Source organism: Dama dama, chromosome 26 (assembly GCF_033118175.1).
Source record: "Dama dama isolate Ldn47 chromosome 26, ASM3311817v1, whole genome shotgun sequence".
NCBI lineage: Eukaryota > Metazoa > Chordata > Mammalia > Artiodactyla > Cervidae > Dama > Dama dama.
In genome coordinates this window covers 30644146-30666710 of record NC_083706.1, presented here as the reverse complement: position 1 = coordinate 30666710, position 22565 = coordinate 30644146, and positions in this window count along the sequence as shown.

Genomic DNA, 22565 nt, shown 5'->3' with positions numbered 1-22565 from the left:
ATTTCCTTGGTTCCTGAACTCTTGTCAGGAAAAATCTACCAAGAGGATCCTGGCTTCTCATGTTCCCTTAGGAGCATCTGAATTGGGTCTAGAAAGTCTGACTTATTTCTTTCAAGTGTAGGACATGAGCAGTTGTGAAAGTGAAGGTATTGTGAGGGTGATTTGATATTTATTAGTGATTTTGTTTAAGCCTGAACACTCCAAAAAGTGAGTGGAAAATTTCTGCCATGATCTGACCTATAAAAGCCCTTTGAGTGCTAGGCAGGGTGTAGGATCAGGGGTTTCTCAGACCTGCCTGAGGTTTCTAGAGATAGTACATTGGCAGCTTCCGGAAGAGATGGGGGAAGGGGGTGTTAGAACAAGAATTCCCCTATAGTCCCCTTTTCTAAAATAGGGTTTAGAGAAGACGTGGGCGGAGGACCCCTAAACCACTGAGAAGTCTCAGTTGTAAAACCAATGACTTATTGATGAGCACATGGGGTCAGCTGCAATTTCTATAATCCATTTCAATGAAGAGGAAAAGTGAAAGTACATGTACCCAATGTCTGTGGCAATTCTGACAGGCAATTGCACTCAGTGAACCTGCTAGGAAAGTGATTAGAGAGTTTAGAGTTAGTTTCAGGTAGGATCAGGAATTGCATGTAGCAAGACTCTTCAATTCTTTGTCTTCACATCAGGTATGTTTGAGTGGAACATAAGGGGCCAGCCTGATGTAACAGATGCTCGAGTTGGGGTGGGTGGGATTTAAGAGCAGGGGAGACTACTTAATATATCAGCTAGTGCCATAAAAATGGGCCTGATTATTGGCAAGAAAAAAGCCCCCATATAGAGATATTAGAATTATGTATTTTGTCTATTTGTTTTGTATAAGGTAAGAATGAAAAGTGAGAGGAAGAGGAAAATCACAGGGCTTATTAAATAAAAAACAAAAAAAAAATCAATAAAGAATACTGGGAGGGAATTATGTTGTAAGGAGAGACAGAAGTGTAAATCCCAGGGATTTCCCTGGCTGTCCAGTGGTTAAGACGCCATGCTTCCACTGCAGGTGGCATGGGTTCAATTCCTGGTCAAGATCTCACATGCCAGGGGTGTGGTCAGATTTTTCCCCACTATTCTCTTTGCCTAATATAACAAGTCTGTTTATCAAATTGAGAACGCACAAAGCCCTATGGTTAATTATTCAAATAATGTTATCACAGTCAAGGCGATGGTTTTTCCAGTGGTCGTGTATGGAGGTGAGAGTTGGACTATAAAGAAAGCTGAGTGCCGAAGAACTGATGCTTTTGAACTGTGGTGTTGGAAAGACTCTGGAGAGTCCCTTGGACTGCAAGGAGATCCAACCAGTCCATCTTAAAGGAGATCAGTCCTGAATATTCATTGGAAGAACTGATGCTGAAGCTGAAACTCCAATACTTTGGCCACCTGATGTGAAGAGCTGACTCATTTGAAAAGACCCTGATGCTGGGAAAGATTGAGGGCAGGAGGAGAAGGGGACGACAGAGGATGAGATGGTTGGAGGGCATCACCAACTCAATGGATGTGGGTTTGGGTGGACTCCGGGAGTTGGTGATGGACAGGGGGGCCTGGTGTGCTGCAGTTCATGGGGTCGCAAAGATTCGGACACGACTGAGCGACTGAACTGAACTGAATGTTATCACGTCATATCTCAATATCCTGGGCAGATCCAGGGGAAGAAAACTAAACAGATATGATGGTTTCTGTCTTAAAAATAAAATCCTAGGCAGATAACTGTGACCTAGATTAAGGAAAACTACAATGCTATAGGCTTTTATTTTCAACATTCTTGCTTTGTTTCACTCCCAAAGAGATTTCTGTTGCTCTGGACTTGTACTGAGTTAAAGCTGAAATTCAGGAACATGTGGGTTAATAATTTTTCTCTAGTAATAGAAAAACAAGTTATGCAAGAAGAAGCCTATTTTAATAGCAAGTGACTATTGGCATCTTAAGAAAACCTCTACATATCTTTCTTTTTATTTAGTTGGCAGGATGCTACTAGTAGAAAAATTGATGTTTTTGTTTAGTCACTAAGTCCTGTCTGACTCTTCTGCAAACCCATAGACTGTAGCCTGTCACACTCCTCAGCCCATGGGATTTCTGAAGCAAGAATACTGGAGTAGGTTGCCATTTTCCTCTCCAAGAAAAATGGATATTCTGGAACAAATCAGTGCAAGCCATTCCCACAGGTGGTTTCAAGCCAAAAGTCCCATCTTCACTTACAACAGAAGAAAAACACTTATTCTCTGAACGTTTCCATCTCAGATTGCTGAAAGTCCTCTGTTTATTGGCATAAGGCTATGCTGATACGAGTTACTTCTCAAACTGAGGTTAATACATAGTCTTGCCAGCTAGCTTTTTTTTTTTTTTTTTTTTTCCTGACTGAACAAGGCCTTCTCATGTCTCAGGCCAAATACTAAGGAAATGCCCAAGGCCAGAATAATTTGAAATAAGGAGAAAGTTGATGCCTCCCCTGAGTTTATGACTGAAAGTAATGAAACCAATATCTGAAACACAAACTCAGACACACTGCAATCACAAATATAGGGACATTGAATGGAGGGTAACTCAGCCAGGTCTTAATAAAAACAGTGTTTGAAACAGATGGCATGAAAGATTAAAAATATCTGACACAAAAGGGATTAATTAAGAATGGCAGGGGCCAGCTGAGTATGGAATGTATCGGCGGATATGGACTTAGCCTCAGTTTATAGAGCTAAGCAAGTCCAGTGTTTCAGAGAATCTGTGGATCTCAGTGCATATGGACACCTCACCAGGGATGTTAGTAAATGTGAACTTAACAGATTGTCTCTTATTTAACTTCATTATGGCTTTTCTAAGGAAAAAAAATGACTTTCTAAGAAGAAAATGGAAGTAGATAAAATAGGATTGCCATATATTTGAATATGATTCAGTAGTTTTTGAATACATAGATAGGCATCACTTTGTAATCTTATATATTTTTAAAATAAAAATGCCCTGATTACTATCTAAAAGTTGTTGCTGTTCTTTTGCATCTTAAAAAAAAAATGTCTTCAACCTATGGACCCAAGACAAATGTATTATGGAGAAAGAAGGTCCTCAAAATTTAAGGGATTGTAAAATAATAGAGTAAGATTTGCCAGAAGCATTATTTTTTTGGACACTGTTAACTTGCATTCTGTGAATCACACACACTGACCCAGGTCAAGAGTAGGCATTAAGTAGATACCAGTGTGGTACCAGATACCACTTAGGACAAAAAAGGAGAAATAATCTATTTTGCGGTCCAACCAGCTCAAATGAATGTTCTAATATCATTTTCTTTAATATTTTAACTTATTGAAATTCTAAATAATTCACTTGATTAGGAAATCTTCCTTAGGTGCCATGGGATCTGACTATCATAGAATCAATATGGGACACTGGTTGCCAGAGTTACCTTGTATGAACTTCCAGTTTACTTTTTGTAAAATGGTTTTGTTTTTGGTGAGCAAGTCAGGTAATATTTATGCAAGTACATTGAGACTATAAATATTATACAAATTAAATATACCATTTTATAAAAATTATTACCCTTTGCTCATAGAATCATGACTTGGTTATTCTGAGAACCAGTTGGCTTTTCTGTTTTATCAAAAAACAGGAAAAATCAACCATAACAAATTCTTTTATTTTCACTGACTTACAAAATCAGTAAAGTCAAGTGATCTAAAGCTAGCCGAACAATTATCTTTCTTTTTTTCCTTTTCCTGAAAGGCAAGGTTTTGTGCAAAGTCATCTGTTGACAGTTTCCTGTCCTTGCTGCTCAATATAACTGCAAATTGGTTAAGAACCTTGATCCTTGAAAATAAGCCTTTCTTGCAAAAAGACATACTAAAGTTTGGCTGTAACATAAACATCTTTTGTTTCATCTAGATAATAAAAAGGAACATATGTGTTCTTACATTTCCTTGAACAGAAAATTGTCTAAATGCTTCAAGACAAGCGTTTAAAAGACCAAGAGAGAATGGAATTAAATGTTTAGACTGTATCTGATAGATTAAGGATTAAGTTAATTTGTAAAAGAGCCCATTAAGTTAAAAAAAAGTTCAAAATAAGTGACCACATAATATAAACATGCAATTCCTAGAAGAAAAATGTGATTAATAAACTTATAAATTATAAAGTCAATGAATTATAACTGCATAGTCTAAAGTTAAAAAGACTGATAATATGCAATGCTAATAAATATTGGGAAAATATGCATACTCATAGACTACTAGTTGGGAGTATAAATAACTGAAATCTTTTTGGAAAGAATCTATGAACCACAATAATTCTAAATACTAGAGTAAAAAAGGATGGTTGTCCATTTTTATTCACTTACTCTTGAGACAAATATTTCTTGAATACCTACCCTATACTAGGGATGAAGAAGTGAACAAGATAGAAATACATCTCTCTTGTGGAGTTCATTATTTATTGGGAGAAAATCAGATAATAGGCATAATAAATAAGTAAACTTCATAGGATATAAGAAAGTGATATATATGATGGAAAGAAAAAAAAACAGCAGAGTAAGGAAAATATATAATACTGAGATGGGCGTGGGGGCTGCAGTTTTATGTTGGGAGTCTGTGTAGGTCTGGACTGAGAAAGTTAAATTTGAGCAAAAACTTGAAGGAAGTGAGGGAGTGGCTATTTGGATATAGAGCGGAAGAAAATTCCAGGCATAGGAAACATCCAGGCTAGAATAAACATAAATAACTATAAATAGAAAAGTAAATAAAAAGTGCGTTGAGTATAAAAAGCTGTACTCATAAAAACAGAGACTAAAATGGTGTTACCAAGGGCAGGGAGGTTGGGGTGTAAGAAAGATATTGCTTAAGAGTAGAAGCTTGCAACCAGTAGATACGTGAGTCTTGGAGACTGAAGGTACAGCATAGTGATTATAAAAAATTGTTTGTTATTCTTTAATAGCTAAGCCATGTCCGACTCTTTGCAATCCCCTGGACTGTAGCCCACCAGGTTCCTCTGTCCATGGGATTTCCCAGGCAAGAATACTGGAGTGGGTTGCTCTTTCCTCCTCCAGGGGATCTTCCTGACCTAGGGATTGAACCTGAGTCTCCTGCATTGGCAGGCAGATTCTTTACCACTGAGCCACCAGAGAAGCCTGATGTTAATTATTCCCACCCCCAAAAGAAATGATAATTACATAATGTGATAGCAGTGTTAGCTCATGCTAAATAGCAATCATACTGCAATATAGAAATGAATCAGATCAGGTCAGGGAACTAGATCCCCCGTGCAGCAACTAAGACCCAGAACAGTCAAATAAATAAACAAAATATATATATTAAAAAAAAAGACTCCTAGAAGAAAACATAGGCAGAACACTCCTTGACATAAATCATAGCCGTATTTTTTTAGATTTATCTCTGAAATCAAAGGAAATAAAAGCAAAAGTAAGCAAGTGGGACCTTGTTGTTGATCAATCACTCAGTTGTGTCCAACTCTTTGAGACCCCATGGACTGCAGCAAGCCAGGCTTTCCTACCCTTTACCATCTCCCAGAGCTTGCTCAAACTCACGTCCATTGAGTTGGTGATGCCATCCAACCATCTTGTCCTCTGTCGTCCCCTTCTCCTTTTGCCTCCTGTGTTTCCCAGCACCAGGGTCTTTTCCAATGAGTTTGCTCTTCATATGAGGTTTATACAGCAAAGGAAACCACCCACAAATGAAAAGACAACTTACTGAATGGGAGAAAATATTTGCTAATGATATGACAGATAAGGGATTAATATCTAATTACATAAACAGTTTATTAGCAAAAACACAATCCTATTAAAAGTGGACAGAATGTCTGAATAGACATTTCCCCAGACATACAGATGGCCAACAGGCATATGAAAAGATGCTCAACATCAGTAATCATCAGAGAGATGCAAATTAAAACCACAATGAGCTACCACCTCACACCTGTCAGATTAGCCATTGTCAAAGAGACTACAAATAACAAATGTTGGGGGACTTCCTGGTGGTCCAGTGGTTAAGAATTCGCCTTGCAATGTTAGAGATTCGGGTTCCATCCCTGGACCACTATGTGCTGGAAGGAAAGATCCTGCACAATGCAGCGAAGTTTCCATGTGATGCAACAAAGATATGATGCAGCCAAATAAATAAATACTGTTTAAAAAAAAACCAAAAACAAATGTTAGCAAGGATGTGCAGAAAAGGAGACTCTAGTGCGCTGTTGTTGGGAATGTAAATTGGTGTAGCCACTGTGAAAAACCATATGGAAGTTTCTCAAAAAACTAAAAATAGAACTACCATGTGTTGTGCTAAGTCGCTTTAGTCGTTTCAGACTCTTTTCGACCCTATGGACTGTAGCCCACCATGGAATTCTCCAGGCAAGAATACTGAAGTGGGTCACAGTGCCCGCCTCCAGGGGATTTTCCTGATGCATGGATTGAAATCTCATATCTTACATCTCCTGCATTGGCAGGTGGGTTCTTTACCACTAGCCCCATGTGCGAAGACTGAGAACTACCATATTACCCAACAATTCCACTCCTGAGTATACACCTGACAAAAACCAAAAGCTAGCTTGAAAAGAAGCATGCACCACAATTTTTGCAGCAACATTATTTATAATTCCAAGATATGGAAGCAACCTAAAGTGTACATCAATAGATAAATGAATAAAGAAGACATGGTATATATATACAATGGAATACTACTGATCTATAGAAAATAATGAAATTTTGCCATTTGCAACAACATGGATGGACTTAGAGATTATTCTAAGTGAAATAAGCCAGACAGAGAAAGGTAAATATTATATGATATTACATCTATTGGAATCTAAAAATACAACAAACTAGTGAATATAACAAAAATGAAACAGACTCACAGATATGGAGAACAAATTAGTGGTTACCAACGGGGAGAAGGAGGAATGGAGAGACACTGACAATAGAAGGAAGGGGATTAAGAGGTACTATTATGTAGAAAATAAGTAAGCTACAAGAATATGTTGTACAACATAGGGACTGTAGTCAATATCTTATAATAACTATAGGATGGAGGAGCCTAGTGGACCACAGTTCATGGGGTCGCAAAGAGTTGGACATGACTGAGTGACTTCACTTTCACTTTCTTTCATACAAGGAGTATGGTCTTCCCAGGTGGACCAGTGGTAAAGAATCTGCCTGCCAAAGAGGAGACGTGGGTTTGATCCCTGGGTTGGGAAGATTCCTTGGAGAAGGAAATGGCAACCCACTCCGGTATTCTTGCCTGGGAAATCCCATGGACAGAGGAGCGTAGCAGGCTGTTGTCCATGGGGTTGCAAAAGAGTTGGACATGACTTAGCAACTAAACAACAACAAATACAAGGAGTATAGCCTTTAAAAACTGTGAATTATTATGTTGCATACCTGTAGTTTATATAATAATATAGCACATCAACTATACCTCAATAAAGAAAAGAACTGAGCCTAAAAATCTATGAAAGAAGAATGGATGAAGATTAGAGTAACTATGTATCTCTAACGCCTCTAACTCTTGCAAAGGAATAGCAAAGATCCCTCAATTTGTGCTTTTCTGCTCTTTTAACTTGACAGGAGAGAAGAGCACGGTTTGGCAGTTGGCAGACCTAAACTGAGGTGTTTTTGGTTTTAGTATAGTCACTTCTGTGCTTTGTTTTCCTAATCTGTAAAATGGGGCTTATAACTGCCTTGGCTATTTCTCTGGTTTTTTATAACGACAAACAGAACAACAGCTGAATAAATGTAATGATAGGAAAATGATTATAACTTTAGTTTTGTGCCACATGCTCGGTCACGTCCGACTCTTTGTGACCTCATGGACTGTATAGCCCACCAGTCTCTTCTCTCCATGGGATTTCCCAGGCAAGGATACTGGAGTGGGTTGCCATTTGCTTCTCCAGATCATCTTCCCGACCCAGGATGTAACCCGTGTCTCCTGTGGCTCTTGCCTTGCAGGTGGATTCTTTACCTGCTAAGCCATCAGGGAAGCTTCAAAAAATTATGTTATAAAATAATATATCAATGGAATTCCCTGATAATCCAGTGGTTAGTACCCCATGCTTCCAGTGCTGGGGGCACGGGTTGGATCGCTGATTGGGGTCTAAGATCCTGCAAACCACAGTGTACCCAAATAAAATAAAATAAAAATAAAAAACAAGAGTTTAAAAAATAGGCTATCTAGCATGATACTAACTAGAGGGCTTGGGGCGGCAATGTGTGCTTACAAGCATAGAAAAAAATGCCAGAAGATTATTTCCCAAAATGTTTAGAGGGATAATCTGGGGGAGAAGATCCATATCGGTAATTTAATTTGCTTCTTGATGTTATAAAATCTTTTCCAAAATTTCCAAAGTAAACATGAATTCCCTACATCATCAAAAAGAAACATTAATTTTTAAAATACACAGTGTGGTCTGAGAGGCTGCCTTTGCATCCCACAGGGAGTCACCTCACTTCTACTGTTTTCCATCCTTAGCTGAATAAGTCAGAAACTCAGTTTGACAACAACAGAAGCGAACAGCACATGAAGTAAGGAATTACAGTCATGAACAATACTAAGCCATGAGAGGCCTGTAATGGGATTTTAATTGTTTTCTCTTAGTACTTAGGGGCCTTTGGGATATCATTATATTGTGTCAGGGTTTACCAAGAAAAATAAATGAAGAAAAGCTGCCTCAACATTGCCTGGCAGGCGTATGGGAAGTCACTGTAAATTTCTCTCAGTTTTGCTGGAAACCTCCCATTGCTTTTAAAAAAACAGTGTTTGAAAGAAATTGCCTGGAAGTAGGTGACAGAAGTGGTTTGCTTCGATGGAAGTCTGGCGCTCAGCCTCTGTCAGTAAGAGGCTGTGCAGGGGAGGAAGGCGTGAGAAGTTTTGCTGTAGGTGACAGGGTCTGTCTTTAAACCAATTTCTGGAGAGGATGTGGCCTTGAACATCAAGAACATAGAAGTTTCTGGGGAAGGCTGATTGGCACCCTAAATATAGCCAGACTTAAGTTGAACATGGAAATGAACTTGAGGGAGTGTCTGCATGTGGACAAGCTTGATTTTCTTTATGAAACTGCCTGCTAGCTCTCTCCTGTGTTTAAACTTTGCAAAAAGAAACTACTACATTTCTCCTTCAGTCCTTTCAAATTTAGAGAAGGATATGGAAGTGTATTTTCCAAAATATACTCCTCTTTTTCTTTTTTCAAAATTACAGCTAAGATATGCAAAGTGTTTCACGGAGAAGCGTTTGGCAAAAGTCCAGAAAGTGGTACAGACCTGAAATGAGGGTTAAAAAGAAATGCTTCAAAGGGAACATCTGCTGATGTGGGAACCACACTGGCACGCGGGATTCAGCTTCCAGGGCACCAGCTGTCACGTTTAGTTTGCAGCAGTTGTGAGTGACCCCTTGGGTGGCAGGAAGGAAGAGGAGTGACCGTGACATTCCCCGAAGGACACGCGGTCCCACTGGTGGCACAGAGGTTCAATTCTTAGACGGCGACCACTGACTTGTGTGCTTCAAGGAGGGGATTTCCACATTCAAAAATAGTACTACTTCAGTTAGGCTTGATTGCCTTTTTGGGAAGTTTGTTATATTTAGAAGCTTTTTCCTCCCCGCCCCACATCACGGCTTTTAAACTCCATCTGCAACATGGCATCAGTCTTCAGAATTCTGATGGCCTGATTTACCCCCAGGGCTCTGCTTGGAATCAAGATGTATTCTGAAAACATAGGACAGAGCCGCTGTATTGACAACACATATTTTAATCAAAATGCTGAAAGTAGTGAAATGATAAGGGTTTTTTTTTTTTTTTTTTTTTTCCTTCCTCAGGCTTCTCTGTACTTTTGAAATTTTCTAGATTGTGGTTTTCACCTAGGAGATGTCACAGATCTGGGCAGCGGTTTCTCAGGGTGGTTCTCCCTCGCCCAGCTGGGCTCTGGTTACACCATCCTGGGAGCCGTGAAGACTCGGTCTGGAGCCAGCCAGCCTCAGGAATCTCCATGTAACATGAAATATCAGTTACACAGCATACAAAAATAGAATCTGGAAAAAAATTCTATTTTGAGCAGTTTTGCTTACAAAGTAAAAATAAACTTACTGTTATTAACAAGAAAAAAAAAAAAAAACTTTAAAATGCCATAACTCCATAAGGAAAGGCTGGTTTTCAAAGATGCGCTTTGTATGGAGGCTCAAGTGATGGTTTAGCGGGACTTAAGCGGGACTTCCTTGGTCTGCTCTGGTTACCCACTAAGGTGAAAGTTAGAGAGACTGTGTATTGCTGTGGATTCAATTTTGGATTCAGGAAGGCTCATGATCAGTCCAATCCAATTTCTATTTTACTTCCTATCCATCCTGCAAAGGACTTTCGGTGCAACTTTAATGAGCTTCGCCTCTCAGTAGCCCCAGAGTGAAACTGATGGAACTACCCAGGACGAGGGAGGAAGTTCTTTTTCGCCATAACGTAAAGGATTCATAGACGATGATTCTTTGCTTTCATTTAAAAAGTGGAAGATCTCAGAGTTCCACTCACTTTCTGTGCACTCCCTTGAGCAGTGATGCCAAATTCACAGGTTGGTGGTTAGAGTTTTCCATCAAATACTTTAAAATGTCTCCTTTACCTGAGCACCATGCATGGCAGTGTGCTAAGTCGCTTCAGTCTTGTCTGACTCTTTGCAACCCCATGGACTGTAACCTGCCAGGTTCCTCTGTCCATGGGATTCTCCGGGCAAGAATACTGGAGTGGGTTGCCATGCTGTCCTCCAGGGGATCTTCCTGACCCAGGGGTCGAACCCACATCTCTTATGTCTGCATTGGCAGGTGAGTTCTTTACTGCTAGCGCCACCTGGGAAGCCCCACCTGAAGACCATTCACTTGAAATAACCAATTTCTTCTGTTTTGGGGCCATCCCCCCCCACCCAAAGTTTCTACAGAATGTTTTAGAACAAGTCTTCTGGTTCTTTTTCCCAAAATTATCAGTCATTGGCAGAATAAGCAGGAACATCCCCAGGGGGCAGCTTTTCTGGGTGAAGCTCCTCTGTGGATGGACCAGTTTGGGAACCACTGGTACCGTGCAACCCATGAGCCTGCCGATCTCTGAAGGGGGCTCGGGCCATCTTAGGAGTCCAAGGCACTAGATTCCTCTCACCTCATGGAAATTTCCCTTTCATCTATGCTGTCACTCCCAAGGTGCATTCCAAGAGGTTGACCAGTTGATGAGCTTCTGGGAGTGAGAGAAAGGGGATTTAGGTTCATTTTGATGAAACTTTGAAAGTTCTCTGCTGACTCTAAAGGCTGTCACTGAAACCCCCACAGTGGAGGGGAACTGGCAGGTCAGGATAAAGACTGGGTTGGGATGTTGGGGGCTTCTTTGAAGATGGGATCCAATCTCACCTGTCCCCTCTTTTTGTTTTTCAACCCAGTAACTATTCTGAGCCAGACATTTTTTTTTTTTTTTTCTTTCAGAGTGCTGCTAAAATATCAGAAAAATCCCTGGCATGCTTCAAGTGATCAATGGCTATTTCTAGCGAGTGGAAAGCAAGTGGGGTTGAAGAGGAGAGTCTAGGGGCCAAGCCCACAACTTGGGAGCTGGTGGAGAAACTCCAAGTGGACAGACTGGCTTGGGCACACTCAGGATGGACAGTATGACCCAGAGCCAAAGTTTGGTGGAAAGAGGAGAGTCAGAGCCCCTGAGCAGGTTGTCCTGGAGTTACCATTATGCCAACTTGGCAAGACACATGGCTCTTCCAGGACTCAGTTCCCTGTTTTGCAGACTGAGGGAATGAAATGTTTTGGATTAAATGCTTTCTCCATATGGCCCCTCCCCTTCCATCTTCCCACTTCAGCAAGATGAATTTCAGCAAAGCCTATAATTCAACATAAAGCTTCTAAAGAGGCAAGTCTGGAGGTCTTGGAAAGAGGATCCTGACTGTTGCCGATGAATGACAAGCAGAAAGAAAAGACAAGGTGGAAGATTTTATCCATGAGAAGCAGTAGAGAGGGTGGGTGAGTCCCAGTTCTGCTCTGCCACATACTGGTTGTGCCAATTGAATCTTCTTCCATCCCTGAATCTTCTTCAACTGTAAAACATAGAATTTGGCTGACACCAGAGCCTGCTTTAGTAACACTGTGCACTCGTGAGGCTCACCTGACGTCATGATTATGAAGATCTTGGCCCAGGGCCTGGCACCTGGCTGAGAAACATTGACTGCTGTTTTGAAGCATGTGAGGAAGGGCTCACAGGTGAAGGAAGAAGAGGAGCGTGTGGGAGACTTTTGAGGATGCTGTGTTTTAGGAAAATTCCCACTGGAAGTAGGGGCCCAAGGAAGCAAGCAGTCTGTACTCATTAATATCAGAAATAGATCCCTTAGGCCAGTGGCCTGTATTCCATAATACTGATTCTAGTTTAATACACATTTTCTTCTTGGATGTTTCCACTGCTTTTTATTTTCAAAGATACTGAATTAAAAATATTATATATCTTGATGATATGGTTTTGCTCCCTCCACTCCCCCTAAATTTTGCAGTCAAGGCCAGCGTTCACTTTGTCTCACTTGCCAACTGAAAATTGTAGCTTGCCATCTGGTTCTGCAAGAGTGAAGGCATTTGCCACTATAGTTAATGACCTTCAACACACCCTGAAAGGGGTTCAAAGCTGAGATTAGGAATGAGGCTCTCTGTGCTCTGGGAAAAACTGGCAGAGCTTCAGATGGTTAGATATTTTCAGGCGAAGATTTCATGAGTCCAATTTCTCTCATCTCATATCTAGAAAAGCACAAAGTCATTAATGGTGACATCTGTTCCTTGTGACTGGCAGCAACCTTCTGCTCAAATGTGTGCTTGATTGCACATATCCCCTTTGCCAACTGTATATACTGACCTCTTCCTACCTCTTCAGAGCAGGTCCTCAGAGCCTCTGAGAGGCTGTCTCCCAGGCTCTACTCCTCATTTGGCCCCAAATAAAACCTTAAGTCACAACTCTCATGAAGTACATTGTTTTTTTTCCTGTTGACACACTCCAGCCCTAGCCCTGCCCTAGCCCTGCCCAAAGCAAGGTTGTAGACTTGTTTAGTCCTAGAAGTCAATACTATAACACATAGCAATTTGGTCTAAAAGTTTGAAGGGAAGTAGGATGTTCCACCGCCCCCCAAATATGCCACTTTGACATAAGAATTCTTTTGACGTGAAAACATCTAAATTCCTGCGATCCCTTATCTGCCTAAAAGCAGAGCCTCTCAAAAGAACTTGACTGTTGACTGGATACAGTATATGCATAGCTGAGTCCCTTTGCTGTCCACCTGGAACTATCACAACATTGTTAACTGGCTCTACTCCAATACAAAACAAAAAGGTTTTTTTTTTTTGTGTGTGTGTGTGTGTTTTTTAAAAAAAAGAACTCAGTTGTCATAAATTCCCTCCCTGGGAGCAAATCTCATTTTTTCTTCTGGAGTGGAGAAGACCATACCACACCCAGACAGACATCTCACATCTCCTTTTTTTTTCTTTTGACATGGGCCATTTTTAAAGTCTTTATTGAATTTGTTATAATATCGCTTCTGTTATTCTGATGTTTTGGCCACGAGGCGTGTGAGATCTTAGCTCACCAACCAGGAATCGAACCTGTACCCTGTGCATAGGAAGGCAAAGTCTTAACCACTAGACTGCCAGGGAAGTCCCTCTCATCTATTCTTTTAAGGGCTCATTTGCAAAAAGTCATTTGCTTTTTGATAAGTGCCCTTTCTCCCCTTCCCGTTTCCCAGTTAAGACATATGGGCCCCAAGTTCCAACAACCCCTTTGAGTCACTCATCACTGAGTGCTTCCATGTGCAGGTGCTATGCCCATGTTAATAAACTGATTTGTTTATCTCTCGTTAACCTGCCTTTTGTCAGTCCGCTGTATAATACCCCAGCTGGAGAACCTAAGATGAGTGGAAGGACAAGGTTTTTTTCTCTCCCAGCAAGGCTCAGACCCATCTAAACGATGACAACAGCAAGAAGAGAAAGAAAGTTGCCTTTGTTCTATGGAGGATAGAAGGAAGTCAGAAAATAAAAACTACCACGTCCCTCCTATGCTGGCACTCACTTGCCATAAAGGCGAAATGTAGACCTCTTAGAGCAGAGGGAGAACTGAGCTAGAACACCATTAACATAAGCCTTTGTTTAGACAACCAGGTGTCGGACTCCTTCTACTGTGGAGAGGGACAATGGACTCTTTGTGGGGCCTTAGCAGGCATGTGTGGGTAAAAGTCCAGCTAACTGCACCACTGGTTGGCAAAGATGGCTCTCTGAAGGAGGAGGAATTGTCCTTGTGGATGAGAAACTGTTGGGTAATTTGGATTTTATCAAGAGGGATGAAGAGGAACTGCTGCAAAAAATGACAGGAGGCCAGTGTGGATCCTGCCCAGCCCTTTTGCATTCTTCACGGGTCCCTCCTGGGCATCCGCAGATAGGACGTCTAGCAGACCAGTGTGTGCGTGTGTACTAAGTCGCCTCAGTTGTGTCTGATTCTTTTTGACCATATGGACTGTAGCCCGCCAGGCTTCTCTGTCCATGGGATTCTCCAGGCAAGAATACTCAAGTGGGTTGCCATTTCCTCCTTCAGGGGATCTTCCTGGTCCAGGGATTGAAACTGAATCTCCTGCATTGCAGGCAGATTCTTTATAGCTTGAGCCACCAGGGAAACCCCTAGCAGGCCTGGGCAGGTAACTTAACATTTTCAAAGAGGCTTTATTACCTTACAACTGGGGGGCGCAGGTGAGGGTGGGAATGGAGAGCTTAAGGTATTCTGGAAAGTTTGTATATCTCTTGGGCTCTTATCTATCCTCAGAGGAGACAATAGCACCATTCACAGCTCAAAGGACAGGCATCATGAACAACAGCTTGCCCACACTTAATGCTCAGGCCCTGTGCTGAACCAGCAGCTACCTCTGAGGGCCTGGCCCCTGGAGCTCCTGCGGCAAACCCCTGGGGGACCTAAGTTAGTGACGCGGTCTGCGAACGTCATTTGCTCACTCTGTCACTTCATACAGCGCCTGAAGAGTTTCCTTGTAAAGAGGTTTTACACGTAGTACCTACTTTTTGTTTTCACTCCCACTGTGTAAGGTAACAATTTTTAACCATTCCTTTTATGGATGAAAAGACTCCCCCATAGGAGGTTTCGGTGGCTTACCCAATATCACTCGGCTGGTTAATAAGAAGACAGGAGACTGAGTTTCTTAATTCTCAGTCTCTGGTTATTTCTGGGAGACCACATGGTGGAAGAATTTGCAGCTAAGAACACCTCTGACCCCAGCGAGCTCTCCTTTCACGGTGGTGCTTTTGTTGCCAAGGTTGGCTGACCTCCCCGAAGCAGACTGGGAAAATCCAGTAACCTGAGCCCACCAGTCAGTTCGCAGGTGCCCACCAAAGCCATCTACTACTCCTTCCCTTTGATCTTTGTCCCAGGAAAGTGTAAACCTTGAAGTTACCCCACTGCTGATTACAAAGTAAATTTCTGGTTGGCCCTTGTGGTTTAATCCTGGTTCTTTCTCCATCAGAAGGGAAAAGCAGTGAGAAAAATCCCCAGTGGGTCCCGGACAGTATACAAATTTATTCATTATGTGCTAAAGTCCCTGAGGCCAGGGACATCATCATCGTTATCATTCTCACAATCAATAGGGGCTAGAATAACAAGGAAAATAGGATTTTCTCTGTCTGCAGGGAACTTTGTGGAAAGGGAGCAGACAGCCTTATAAACAGGCTATCTCTACCCTGCCCTCTGTGATGGTTTGGGATGAAAACGAGGTTCAAGATGCTATGGGGGTAGAGAAGAGAAGATACTGCCATCTCCACAGGGGAGTGATCAAAAGAAATACCCTGAATACAGACTCCTCATGAGATCAAGACCACATTTTGTGTGACTCTGTGGGGAGAGGAACTTCAGAAGGAGGCTAATTACATGTAGACAAATCCTACTTAATATTTTAGAATTATGCTTGAGGCTATAGTTCTCTGGCCAGGACTGAACCAGGAGAGTTAAGTAATGGAAGAAGAATTTCAGTAGCAATTTTGACTTTGTGTCCCTTTATAATCAAGATACTGCCAAACACGATTTACTGAGTGCCCAATATGTGTCAGACATTCTAGGCACGAGGGTAATTTTGGTGAATAAAACAGAGAAATCAGGCTTATATTCTAGTGGTGTCTGTTTAACAAGCTTTTCAGATGACATGTTTCCCATGAGCAACGACTCCCAAACTCTGCTAATTAGAATCACTGGGGGACCTTTAAAAAAATTCCAAAGCTTGCCTGACCTAGACCAAATGTAGGTAATTCTCATGTACAAGGAGGGTTGATAACCATTGCCCTGGAAGTTCTGATGGACTTCCCTAGGGAGGCATACCACCCCTTCCCCACCTCCCACCAACTTTCTGAAGGTCATTTATAAAATTCAGAGGTACTCACAGGCTCAGAGTGACATGTCCAAGGTAAAGGGCGCATTTAGAGAGTCCCAGGGCCAGACTTGAACCTGGGTCTTCAGATTTTGAGTCTAACATGTTTTTCAGTAGGTTGAAAGAATGAAAAAAAAAAAAAAAAAAAAAACCAACAACAGTGAATATTGTTACTGAAAACCACCAAGGTCCTAGGGGCCCCCCACAGGGGAGTGACATGATTGTTTTCAAGCCTTCTGACCACTCACGGAAGACTTCAGCATCTGCACTAGTCTTTATCCTAAAAACCATAAATAAACCAGAGGCCCATTCAACAGAGAGGCCATTCTACAGGCTCTTTCCTACAACCTGCTCACTGGGGTACATTTCTTCTGTTCTCTATCTTGGCCATGCACCCAATGGCCATGCCCTGGACACCACCTCTGTTACTAGTTCACAGGAAAACTTCTCCAAGGAGACAGTCGCATCCTTTTAGCATGTAGACTAGACTTCCATCCTGCCAGCAGTTTGCCGTCTCATCAGCCTTGAGCTGGACCCAATATACACACTTTCTTTCTTCTTTCAGTGCCTTCTTCCACTTTCCTTTCATGCCTACCTTAGAATTCTTGGGCCATCATTTCCATCATTGTGAGGCAAAGATTTGTAACTTCAAGACTACTTCTTCACTCTCTTCCCTTGAACACTTGCCTTCACACCTGTTGCTGTCAATGTCTGATCCCCTCTTCCCACACTTTTTGGTCTGAGTCCAAATTATCCTCAGCTTAATGATTCTAAGAGGTCCTCCCTGACCCCTCAGCCTAATCGAGGGAACCTCCCCATTGTTACATCATTCCTTCCCAATCCTTATCCTAAGTTCTATGTCTATATATATCTGTGTGATGCTTAGTTTCCTGTCTGTCTCCCCACCAGGCAAGGGCACAGGCTCTCTGTTTTGATTATTATTGTATCGCCAGTTATTGACAGACCTTCTGGCACTTAACAGATATTTTAAAAGTTCATGAGTAAACCAGGGAATAAATAAAAGAATGCATGAACTGACCAACAGCCCCAAAGTGACAGAGGGCTATTTAGTGGCAGAATCATAGCTTATCTATCTGGTTATGATTTGACCTTTGAGATAACTTTCAATCATAATTAAATTTTGCAGCTAAACTCTCAAGGTGCCCATTTGCATGAGCCCTGCTGCATGGGACTCCATTGGAGGCAGAGTTTGCCCAGGAATGAATCTAATGCCTCAATCATTGGAGATCCTATCTTTTATAAGACAGCATCAACAAAGTCATCTATGTGTCATGGGGTTATGAATCCCATGGGTCATTGTGCAGTATGGGGGCAGGGCTAGGTGTCACGGTGCAGGCTGGTTCTCTTCGCAGCCCTGAGAAAGGGCCCCTCCAGCTCTCCCCTGTGTGAGTATGTTAGTGGCTCAGTCTTTCCGGCCCTTTGCGACCCCATGGACTGAAACCCACCAGGCTCCTTTGTCCGTGGATGGGAGTGGGTTGCCATTCCCTTCTCTAGGGGATCGTCCTGACCTAGGAATCGAACCTGGGGTCGCCTACATTCTAGGCGGATTCTTTACCATCTGAACCAGCAGGGAAGCCCCCAGCTACCCCCTAGATCGGTCCAAAGGGATTTTGCTTATTATGCAGTTTCTTGAATCGAATCTTAAGTCTTTCTAAACATAAATTTAAAACTTTCTTAACCTAATTGAAAATAATTAGGATTCAGACCAGTGTTTGCTACACTAAAGGAGCTTTTAAATTCTGAACGTGCTCAACTTCTCCCTAAAATGGTCACCTTCTGGCAGGGCTTCTCCGGGTTTCAGACACATGAGCTATTATAAGAACTATTTTTTTCCCATGGTAGATTATTCCAGATCCCTCAGGAACCTTAAACTTTTGTTGTTTCTTTTAATACATATTTAGATGCTGACTGATGAGAGAACTAGAGACCTGGGGAGTAGAATCAGACAACTGCTGCCTTCATTGGTTAATTTATTAAGCACAAGCAGGAGGCTGGCTGTGATAATATGCAGAGTAAGATACACGACATGGAAAGATTGAGGCCGCGGCCACTCAAGGTGAACTAGGGAATAAGGGCATTCTTTGTTCTCCGCCTGGTCTGCCCGCCACAGTCAGGGCATGGCGTGTGCTACGGATACGCGTCGTCCATCTCGATGGAACACACGGTTGGCGGCCTTCTGTAACCACTTTTCACATAGCCTGTGTAAACTTGGCTTCCAACCTCAAACTGATGTTGACGCTTCCACTTTAACCCTAGGGATATCATTAAGAAGAGTTAGAGCCGAAGTTGGGTGTCCATAGTGTTAAAAAAAAACTCCACATGTTGATTCTGATACTCGGCCAGAATTAATTACTCACCTCCTTTACTGGTCTCTGAGAGGAGGGATTGGTCATTTAGGTGACTGATGCTATGTGTTTATTTACTGTAAGAATCACCCCGCCCTTGAGAGTTAGTGAGCCTGGTGTTTCACAAACCCGTAAAAAATAAATTTGTTGAAGAGTAGCGTATGGGTGGCTCTGTCTCTTGGGATCGGATGCCACATGCTGGCCTAGTACACAACCCAGAACCCTAAACACTCTTAACTGTCAAGCCCCAGGGAAGTGTTAGAAGTGAGCCTGCCGGAGAGCCCAGTAACTGACGGTCTTCTCTGAGGATGGATGCAACTGAGTCCCCACTTCACACATGGGGAAGTGCTTATCCACTGCCTACCCTCTCCGGGCTCCTTCCCCATCTAAATAGAGTATCTTTTGGTGATACTAAGGAGTTTTGTTGAGAAGGAATGAGTCATTCAAAATTCTTCCTTAGAAGATCTCTTTTCCTTTGATAAGGAATCCAAAGAAGTCTGGTGTGGAAAGCAGCAGCCTTGTCTCTGCTGTTGGTCTTTACTGAACCATGAATTCCCCTGGATTGGGGCCTAGTGCTGAAAACCCTCACTCTTTACATAAATAAACAAACAAATACAATCTTTTGGCTGGTACCTAGTAAAAACTCATGCAGGCAAATCAGGGTTAGCATATTTCCTGGAAACTCCCAGCTTTCAAACTTCAAGAAGATAGTCGTAGGGTATCTGACCCAATTAAGGCACCCACATAAAATCCCCGTTTAACCTAACAAATAACAAACAACAGGGTCTTTTGCTTTTCTCCAGACCCTTTGGCTGAGGTTTAGTGGTTAAGATGAGATTAGTGATGAAAAATATTACTAAGCTGAACACTCTTTTTCTTGGGAGGAAAATGTCATGATGTATCAAATGTCCTAAATAATTTATTTAAACAAAACAAGCAAGGCTGAAAATGTCCTTTTGGCAAAGATTTTCGGCTCTCTGCTCTTGTGCTTATTGAAAGGATGAGGGGAAAAAAAAGACAGACATATGATTTTAGTTTTATTTGGGTCAGTTTGGACAGAAACGGAATAGCATTCCTGCTTTCAAATGATGCCAAACCAGGTTAGATCCCCAGGTATTTTGGTCCCAAGGCCAAAATCATGAAGTGAAAAATCCCCAGCAGATACAATTTATTTCTAGGGGGCATATATTTCACATTAGAGTTTGGAAACTCTTATCTAATGTGACTGAGGTAGAGATTAAGATCTTTGGAGTCCTTTCGTTTTTCTTCAAAAGCACCTAATGCAGTGATTTTCAACCAGGGGTGATTTTGTTTTCCCTGGACAGTCTGGAGACATTTTCTGTTTTTCATGGAATGAGCTTGGAGGTTGGTGGGGAGTAGGTTCTCTCTAGTGTGGAGAGAACAAATGCTGCTAAAATCCTACAGTGCTCAGGACAGCCCTTCACAATAAAATAGTATCTAGTCTAAATGTCGGTGGTGTACCAAGGTTCAGAAACTCTCACATAATGGGTACCCTTAGCCAGCCAAGGAAGTTGCTATGTCATAGTTGCTGTGTCACCGGGGAGATGTTGAGTAATAATAGTTATTATTTACTAAATGTTCCCTGTGTTTTAGACACTTCAGGAACATTAACTTTTTAATTAATAGACTTTATTTTTTAGAACAATTTTAGGTTTATAGGGACATTGAGCAGAAATTACAGAGAGTTCCCATATGCTCTCTCACCTGACCCCTCATAGCCCCTGTTAGGAACATCTTGCTTTACTATGGTGTATTTGTCACAGTTTAGCCTGCCAGGCTCCTCTGTCCATGGGATTCTCCAGGCAAGAATACTAGAGTGGGTTGCTGTATCCTCCTCTAGAGGATCTTCCTGATCCAGGGATTGGACTCGCATCTCTTACATCTCTTGCACTGGTAGGCAAGTTCTTCACCTGGCAAGCCCTTGCTACAATTTATGAACCAATATTGATAGATTATTATTAACTGAAATTCATAGCTTACATTGAGGTTCACTCTTTGTGTTATATAATATGTGGGTTTTGACAAATGTATAATAACGTGTATCCACCACTATGGTATTGCCTTTCTATCACGATCAAAGAAGCAGGAGGACAAAAGAGCAACCGTCTAAAAACTATGGAACTCAAAGCTAGAGAGAGCCAGTGTTGATGATGTTTTCAGCCTGATTCTGTGTCTCCAAGCTCTCATGATGTGACATAATTTAATATATGCTTATTAAATGGGCTTCCCTGGTGGCTCAGATGGTAAAGCATTCTGCCTACAATGCTGGAGACCTGGGTTCGATCCCAGGGTTGGGAAATTCCCCTGGAGAAGGTAATGGCAACCCACTCCAGCATTCTTGCCTGGAGAATTCTATGGACAGAGGAGCCTGGCAGGCTATAGTCCACAGGATTTCAAAAAGTTGGACATGACTGATCAACTAACATATGTGTGTGTGTATATATATTTATATCTGTATATATTTATAAAATTGAAAATTGTCTCATTTGAAAACCTTTTTCCAGGTCACCATTGATCCTTATAGCCTTTATGGTGTTGATTTCACTTATTTAATTGTGAGTATAGTAGCCTGTTTGCAAAAGTCAAGCCCTATTAGAATATGTAACAGGCAGTTAGGAGTGCTCAGCATTTATAATACATGCATTATTATATGAATTCACTAAGAATACAGATGACTTTACACTGAACCAAGTGTCTCCACAGGTTAGAATTTGTCTATGACAGGGTCAGGTTAAATCCATCACATACACCAAAAGAATGATGAGCACTTTAGCAGGAGCAACACGTTGTCAAATAGAAGGATTTTTAAAATATTACTGAACACAGCACAGTCCTTTTTCCAAGAAGCCTACTTTCTAACTAGGGATATCATTCATTCACATTAAATAAGAAATTGAAGGAAATGCTGGGAATATAAATGCTAAGGTGGTATATCGAAGCATGGATGCATACTAAGTCACTTCAGTCATGTCTGACTCTTTGCGACCCTATGGACCTTAGCCTGCCAGGCCCCTCTGTCTATGGGATTCTCCAGGCCAGAATACTGGAGTGGGTTGCCATTTCCTTCTCCAGGGGATCTTCCTGATCCAGGGATCAAACTGGACTATCCTGCGTCTCCTGCATTGTCAGGAAGGTTCTTTACCACTAGCGCCACCTGGGAAGCCCCAAACTTTTGACCATTTTTTTCTTCTCTTTTCCCTCTGCTTATGCATTAACACAAATGTTCACCTAAGACTCAGCTCTGATTCCTCCATGCATGCATGCTAAGTCATATTGACGGGTGGTCATAAAGTTAGATGAGATTAATAAGTCTTTCACCAAGAAGTACATTGCTTTGGATGCAAGGGTGATCTGACTGCAAAGTCTGTCATCCTTTGATCATCATGGTTGATTCTGCTGGTCTGGTTGGCTAGGCAGGTGTCTCCTTCCTCCCTGACCACTCCACTTGCCTCCCTCCCTAAACTGTGTGCTCCTTCCGTCAAGAGTATAAGATTAGTTGTGCTCCCCCGCTGCAACTTCCAAACAAGCTCTCAAGGAGTACATTTTTCAAGTATACTGATAGACGAGACTGTTGTTGGATCCAGTCCAATGAGGTTTCAAAGAGTTTGATTAAGAGAGAGTTAAAAATGATGGCGGATCTTGTAGGCTGACAAAAAAGGAAGCCTTGTCTTGCTGGATTAATTTGTTAAGGCTGCCCTCAGGGCTGCCCCAGAAGAAACTCTAAATAGGAAATGAAGTTCAAT